The following is an 8,222-nucleotide window of genomic DNA, read 5'->3' on the forward strand; positions in this document are numbered from 1 at the left end:
GGATATCTCTTCTTCCCAATTGACAATTTAGTGGAGACTTCACTCTATGAGACATAGAATGTATAATGAACTTAATTAATAATTTGTCTTGAGGTTATACCTTTAACTGGTTTTCTTTTCATTTGAATTTCCTTGCGTAGTTTCAGATATCTACATGATTTATCTAAATAAATGTGAACATGCTATTGTGACTAACTTCATTTTGAAGTCTTTTTTCACTGGTTACGTTCATAATCCAATTGGTCCTACAATCTGCGAGTGCTCTCTGACATGGGCCTATAATAAAAAAAAAATTAAGAGCCCTTTCATTTCAAGGAAGCCCAGTTAGCTCAGTCGGTAGAGCATCAGGCTTTTAACCTGAGGGTCAAGGGTTCGAGTCCCTTATGGGCGCTTTTTTTTCTTAACCATTTTACTTACTTCCTCCTTCTCTCTTAGAGCCTCTTGTGCAGACAACAATTGTTCCTCAAGAGTCACTACTAAATCCTCTTTTTTTCTCATCTGCACTAATTCTAACCATTCTCTTTATTTACTTTCAAGCTGACTCAACTGTGACGTAGCCTTTGTCTCGTTGTCAACCATTTTGTTTGGTTTGTCGTTAACAGAACCTAGTGTTTGAGTAAAATGAAAAAACAAGATTAAAACTGCTCTCAATATTATCTTTAATGGCTTTGTGAGATAACTGAAAAAATATGTGTGAAGTGTTTTGTCCCTCAGAATACCAGTCATTAGAGAACATCAAATTTATCAGCTACAAATAGCAACCAATGTATGCTTTTGTATACATACATGTATAATTGTATATATTAACCTAAGCCAACTAAGGGCCACTTAGCATGCAAAAAAATAAACTATTACAGTACCTCCAATAATGATGCATCATTCTTTTAAGGCTATTGTTGGTCACTTCTAGTTCTTTTAGTTGATCCTTTAATGAAGACATCGTTGATTCTAATTCTTGCTTGTCATTTTGTAATGACTTTAGAGACTATTGAAAAATATAACTTTAATGACACTCAATATCATCCTTCTTACCACTTCTATTCATTTGCCCACTTGCCGCCATTTTGTTACAAGATAATTCCAAATCCCTCCTTTTCTTGGATACCATATAGTTCAGATATTCTGACATGGAAATATCAATTATGTGTTGGTTGTTCTTATTTGTTTGGGACTATATTATCATATTCATATCATCAAGCTAGTAACCTTTTGTGCTAGTTTTAAGTCACAAACCATAGCAAATAAAAACATTTTCATGCTGTTTGATGGTAACATGACATGATTTTATACTAAACAGTAAACAAAACAGCAGAAAATAGTTAGGAGGCTATATCCAGAAGTTTCAAATTTCTAACAGTCACATTCATTATAAGTCTACTGTTCAATTAGCATAATAGTATTTAATACATGTGATGGGCTAGGAAAAACATTATGATCAGTGGTGTGATTAGAATCCTTGAAGTGGTAGGGCACATTACTAAGGCACACATTAATTTACAAGGGCCTGTCAATTGCTTTTAAGAAACATTGTATAGGCTTGACATTAGCAGTTTTAAGAAAAACTTACTACAACTGTCAAATCTATTCTAGACAACAAGTTAGGGTTTTAGCTAATCTAGTATCAATATAGGCACCTATATTTAGACACAAGAAGTATCTGGTATAGGGACACTATAGCCTATACTATACCTATATGTTTTATGTATAGCTTTAAAATCATAAACTGTACTTGCAGTGAAGACCTTCCACGAGCAATACTCCTTTTTGAAATGTCAAGTAGGGTGGATAACAACTCAACTTGCACATTTTTAGTCATTTGGGTGTGGCATATAATTGATATTAATAATAATAATATTATTGTTGTTCAAAGTATTGGAATTGGTATCTGGATTAGTAGACATTTACAATTGAAATATCTAGGTATAAGAGTATAGGTAATAAAAGATATAGGTACAACCTTAGAACCAAGTCCAAACTATGAATTACAACCACACCTTCCCAAGATAATGCAAAAGAAAAATGAGCCATATTGTTCTTTCTCCTCTTTTCTCAGACAACCAAAACAATGTGCATTGGTTTTTGCAGTACTTTAGAATGAACAAAAGCATTTAAGAATGTATACATGACGATTCCCACTCCATAAGGGTTTGGTACAAAGCACTTAAATCAATTTATCATATTGCCATATACCGTTATATATATACAAGTTGTTATACAAATAATGAAAGTAGTACTTTGGCAGTGTTTCACTGCACAATCTTTTAAATATGCTTTTTATACCACTAAAGATAATATATTAATATTACCTTTAATTGTAGTGTTGCTTCCAATCTTCCTCTTCTTTCTGATGCCTTTCTCTTTGCTTTTCAATTCTGCTCTCCATGAAGCGTCACTTGATGCCAACATTTTTTTTTGTCTAGAGTAATGATATAATAACATTAGCAAAACATTTATACTTACATCTTCTACTGCTATTTTAGAAGCTTCCATGTTCATCTTTGTGAGCAACTATATCCTGTTGAAGTGATGCCACTTCTCTTTCAAGATTTAATCTCTCAGTACAAGATTTTTCCTCTAAAGTTTGCAGAGTAACTGTCTACAAGAAAACAGTAAGTTAACACAAAACAGTTAGCAAAGGTCTCAACCTTTTCATGAAGTTGACCTGAAAGTTCTTGTATTTGTTTCTGTGCTTCATCTTGAAGTGTCCCTGTAGCTGCTTTTGAAGACTACTTTCATTTTCTGCAACATTGTGTTTTAAACTAAACAAGGAAGAATACAAATAAATATTTTAGTTCAATAATCCATATTTGTAAGTATAAGTAGTACTAAATAACAAAAGAACACTACCATATCATAGGACATAAGGAAAAAAATAAAAGAAACAAAGTCTCATACTGATTCCCAATGTTTCCTTGAGTTGCTGAAGATTAGCAGTCAATTCTTTGTTCTTGAGTCTTCAGCAGTTACTTGATCTTGCAATCGTATTTGTTCTTGTGCAGAAGTACGTTGAAGTTCAGTCAAAAAGGCCTTCCTATACAAAATCCATGTCATTTATAGCATTGACATACAACAAATGCAAAGACTCATAACACTTATGTGACAAAATGGTAGAGCATGATTAAAAAAACATATTTTGGATGATTGCTACTTTGTCAATGTGTCGGGATATTGTTACTGTCTTCCCTACTATCGTTACATTTATTGGATTAATGGAAAATACATTTTGGAGTATTTAGTTTTGTACTATAACATGAAACATGACTTATCCATAATCTCCTTTATTTTGAAGCTCAGTGATAGTAAATCTACATCTTTCTGTTCTGGCCTCTGTTAACATTGTGTCTTTTGTTTGAGCTTGTGCTTCCAAATCATTAAGTTGTTGTCTCTTTCATCTTCTAACTCCTCAATAAAACTAAACAAACATGCCACATCACTAAATATATAACAAAGCAACACAACCTTTGTTTTTATGATTGCTGACTCTTCCAACTGATCTTACGCTCCACTTCCCTTTTGTGCGCTGACTGATTCACTGCTTCTAGTCTTACCTGCAAGTGAAATCCTATTCAATAAAAGTACTTCACATTTGTACATGGCTTGTATTATAGTATAGATGTCATACATTAATTCCTTTACGAATTTATGTAATTTATTCAAATATGAGGTTTTACTCTATTAGTTTTTCACTACAGTGTATATCAACCTTTTCTTGTTCTAATTGACTAATTGCAGTAGCTACACCTTCTCCAGCTTCTATCTACAGGGAATGTTCAAAAATTAATTATCTAATATAAAAATATTAGTACATTAACTACATGTATATTAAATAATATATTAAAATCTGGTTTACTACATCCATTAGATTCCATTGTTAAGCTTTCATGCATCATTATGCTTAAAAGATAATTTTTAATTAATAAAAGGGATAATGTTCCTGCATGATTAGAAAAAGAGTAATAGAAAAGAGTATAGGATCTTTAAAATCACTAACTGAAAACTTAGTGTTGACACTCAACATGCTTTGAAGTGATGTGCTATTACAATAGTCTTAACTTGTGTTGAACAGCCTTTCCATTTAAGAGTGCTTTGTCAGGGAATAAAACAAAACAGACCGACAAACTGAATGCTATTGTCTCTACCCACACATAGGTGTCGATTGCCATGAAAGCATGATTTTTAAACTCAACTTTCTGTAATTTACGTACAAATATCTTGACAAAAACCATATACATGTATTTAACAGTATTTTGGTGCCCGTAAAAGAATGCATATCGATCAAGAATGTTAGCCAAGGAAAGTATAAATGTAGAATAAACTACTACATATTGTATTGCTGTACACTCAATGTCATAAAATCAGAATTAGTAGTGAAGATTTAAATGTTGTGATTTGCTTTTTGAATTTTTACAAGATTTTGTTTGAAATACCTACTATTGTTATATTCTCTCTTAACTGAAGCATCATAAATTGCTGTTTCAACACACCTAATATTATGCTTGCAAATAATTTCCACTATTCAGTTAACATTACTCAATACCAACATAGTAGATTGTTTGTTTTATACCTTTGTAATCAATTCTGATCTCTCTTTCTGTAGAAACAATAGCCTCTCCTCCTCCTCTTTCATTTTGGGTTCTAGTTCTTGGTGAGTATTACTAAATATAGTAATCAAAAAAGTCATAAGTAGTTAAAACATTTTTACATCTTTTCCATTTGATCTTCCAGTTGAGTTATTTGTCTCTTTAGTTGTCGATTTTCTTTGTAGCTAACATTAATTCATTCTCCTTTCCTTGTGTTCTTTATTTAATGTTTCCATACTGTCTTGTAGAGTAGTTACTAACTGTTCTTTTTTCATCATATTTGATTGAGCCTAATCAGAAAAAAATAATTGAAAAATATTATCAGCCACCATGTTGAATAATGAAATAAATTAACAAGCCACAGCGAGCTATAACCACAGTAATTCTACAAGTTTATTTAATGTGAAGATATGACAATATGAGAAAGTAATTCAAAATGTATGTGATCTTCAAAGTACCTCTGTCAGTTGACTTTGCAAGAGTGAACAAAGAGCTACTTTTCTTCCTTCTGAGAAACTAGCTTGTTGGAGAGATGACTTGAGTGCACTAATAGCAGACTGAAGACTACAAGTACAAAGTGTATGATTATCAGCAGTAACTAATAAAACTAGCCCATAATCAACTTTAACTACAATTAAAAAGAGGGCATGACTCCAGCAAAAAAAGAGGAATTATCTATTATGTTGTGGGTCTCTACACTTTTTAATTTAAATTAATAGCTTGCTTTGGCAAGCACTGGTAGTTCCATAATTGTGTCATGTGCAGCTTTGTTTTAACAATAGAACTTTTAATAACAGCTTGGTGTCACTCTGATAATTGTAAAAAGATTGTCCTAGCATGTACAATAAGTAACTGTCAAATGGACTGTACCACATAAGATTTAGCTCAGTGCTTCAAAACCACCAAAGAGTTGGTTAATCTCAGTAGTCTGTTTAAAAAGCCTCCCCCAGAACCATACCAAGGGGATTGATTACACCTTTTACAAGTCTCAAAATTTTGCTATCTTCAATTATGAAGTCTTTGAAACTAGTAAGAAAGTTCCATACTCAAGTTATTTACTTATTTTTTTCAGGATATTTAGTGACAACAAATGATATTAGTACAGTCGAGTTTGTACTATCGTAACTCATGATTACCTGTCTAATTCTTGTGGTTTAGGCATTGTCCTAAGCTGGTCTTGGCATGCTTTAACTCCTCCTCTAACCTAAAAATACTCACAAAAAAAATAAAATATTTGTACTCACCTTTCTAGTCTCTCAGGACGAGGAGCAGCTGCTAGCTCCAATTCTAATGCTCTGATCCTTGATTGACATCTAAGTGCAATAACAATCTAATTATATTAGATTATCTAAGAATACCTTTCTAGACTTTCAGTGCTTGGTAGCTTGGATCATGATTTTGAAGCTCTTGATATTGTACTTGAAGACTATAAGTAAGAAAAACATGACAAAAACAGTCTTTAAAAGAATTTCCCCATATATGATAGGCAAAAGACAATACCAATACCATAAAAGGCTTCCATGTAGTCATGTAAAATGTTTAATGTCCACATACATAGAATACCTCTACTTGAATTTAATACTTAGTGTATTCATGACTAATATACATGATAAAATAAATATTTTTGATAACACTAAACTTTTGGAAAGTACAATACTGACTGACTTGAAAATGGATACTACCAGTACAGTAACACTTTATATCATCTGATTCATACTTTCTTATCTCTTCTGATTTCTTCTTTCCTTCATCACGGGATTCTTTAAGGTCATCTTCTAATTCCTTTAGCCTTTCTCTTTTTGGAGCTAAGTGAAGATCAGCTGTTAGCTGTGTAAGGTGCTGCTCAGAACTGTGTAATTGACAGTGGAATGGTAATTAGTGTATAGTTCTTACTCAAGTAGAGCCTTCTTTTTCTCATGAAGTTCAGTTTCTAAATATTCAACCTGTTCCTTATATCTTAAAGAAAAAGTTTTTCTACTTTCAATATTTAGCCTGTACCTTTGTACAACCTCTGGATTAACAAAGTGATCAAGTTTTTCTTGCAGAATTCTATATTGCTTCATTAATTGCTACTTTTTCTTCTTTATCTTCCTCAGATCTTCATCAATGATTTCAACTTGGTCATCTAACCTATTTAGATGATAATATGTAAAGTTATATAGTTGTATTGTGATTTCTTAATGGTATACTGACATGATAAGTTAGCTAATACAGAATGTGATAGCATTGTTCATATAAAGACGGCTTGGATTGACCATGAAAAGTATTAGCATAAAATATTAAATGCCTGAATATATTCTTGTATCTACATAAATGATTATTGTTAGTTACTTATAAATTTTACCTCTTTTTGTCCATTTCCATAAGCTGTTTCTCTTTACCCAATTCACGAAGCTGTTTCTCATTCTCCCCACTGCTTTGTTCCATTACAAGGTGAAGAGATGAAAGCTGTTGTTGCATAGCCTTAATATCATCTGCTTCTGGCCTAGTGAAATGAGAAAAGAATAAAATGATGACTATACAATAATACCTTGCTGTAACTGCATGGCCAATCTCTCATTACGAACTTCTTGCTCGTTCAGTTTACTCTAAAGTGAAAACATGACTATAATAATAAAAACAAATTACTCACTTGCACACTTATAATCTCATCTTGTAAGGTTTGAATTTTTTGATTGAGCTTCATCAAGTCTGCTTTGTAAGTTGGCATTAGTCATGGCCTGTAGAGACTTAACACCATCTTTTCATTCATATACAAAAAAACAGTACCAAATTGCCAGCTTTCTGTGACATTTCTCTCTACATATTTTGAAGGCTATCATTTTCTTTTATCAAATGACTATTTTCATTTGATAAACGAAAGTATTTCAATAGACACTACATTAAACAGAAAGTAAGATAAAGTGGATTTAATATTAATAGGAATTTATCATATCACTAACTGGTAGCACGACCTTCTTCTGATTGTTCAAACATTTGTTTCATTACTATTAATTCCTAGAAGTGTCTCAATATTAGTTTTTTTCTAGCAAAACACTCACCTCCCTAATCTGATCTTCACTTTTTTGCAAAACATCTTCTAAACGAGTTATTTGAGATCTCAGACTGCCAGTCACTTGCCTCTCTCCTAAGCAAGCAAAACAAACACAATTAAATATGGTCTAGGTATATGTATCAATGCTCTAAACCTTACATTATTTGTTAAAGGAGTACAACCAATCTACACAGACACAGTTGTAACAAGCATTGTTGTTTTAGGTGATTACTTTAGCAGTCATAACAAAAAAATAGACTCAGACACTTTGATTTATTTCCTAAATTTCAACTACTAAACTATGATGACAAAACTTAATTGTGTTAACATTCATTGAGTTGCTATAATAAAATAGGATACAATTCCATATATTTAAGAAAAGGCCTAGATGTTTGGATAATTTAAATGTAATAGGATACGTTATGATTCATCACACAAACTATATTCACCAATAAAAGCTTGTTTGATAAAGCATTGTGTGGACAGCCTGAATCTTCATTTTTTCATTAAATAGTAAAAGACACACAGAACTAAATTCATTAGTATACACAGAGTATTTCATAAGTAATATGACTTGCTGTTAGTTGCTGAAGGTATTAATATTGAAA

The 8,222-nt window shown here is 31.9% G+C and overlaps 1 non-coding gene across 1 annotated transcript; it reads left to right on the plus strand.

Annotated features, from left to right (window-relative positions):
* Positions 1–318: 318 nt before the first annotated feature.
* Trnak-uuu lies at positions 319–390 on the plus strand. Its single transcript has one exon. It is a non-coding gene; the product is annotated as a tRNA-Lys (tRNA).
* The last annotated feature ends 7,832 nt before the right edge of the window (positions 391–8,222 follow it).

Source organism: Gigantopelta aegis, unplaced genomic scaffold (genome assembly GCF_016097555.1).
Source record: "Gigantopelta aegis isolate Gae_Host unplaced genomic scaffold, Gae_host_genome ctg3053_pilon_pilon:::debris, whole genome shotgun sequence".
In the NCBI taxonomy this organism is placed as follows: Eukaryota; Metazoa; Mollusca; class Gastropoda; order Neomphalida; family Peltospiridae; genus Gigantopelta; species Gigantopelta aegis.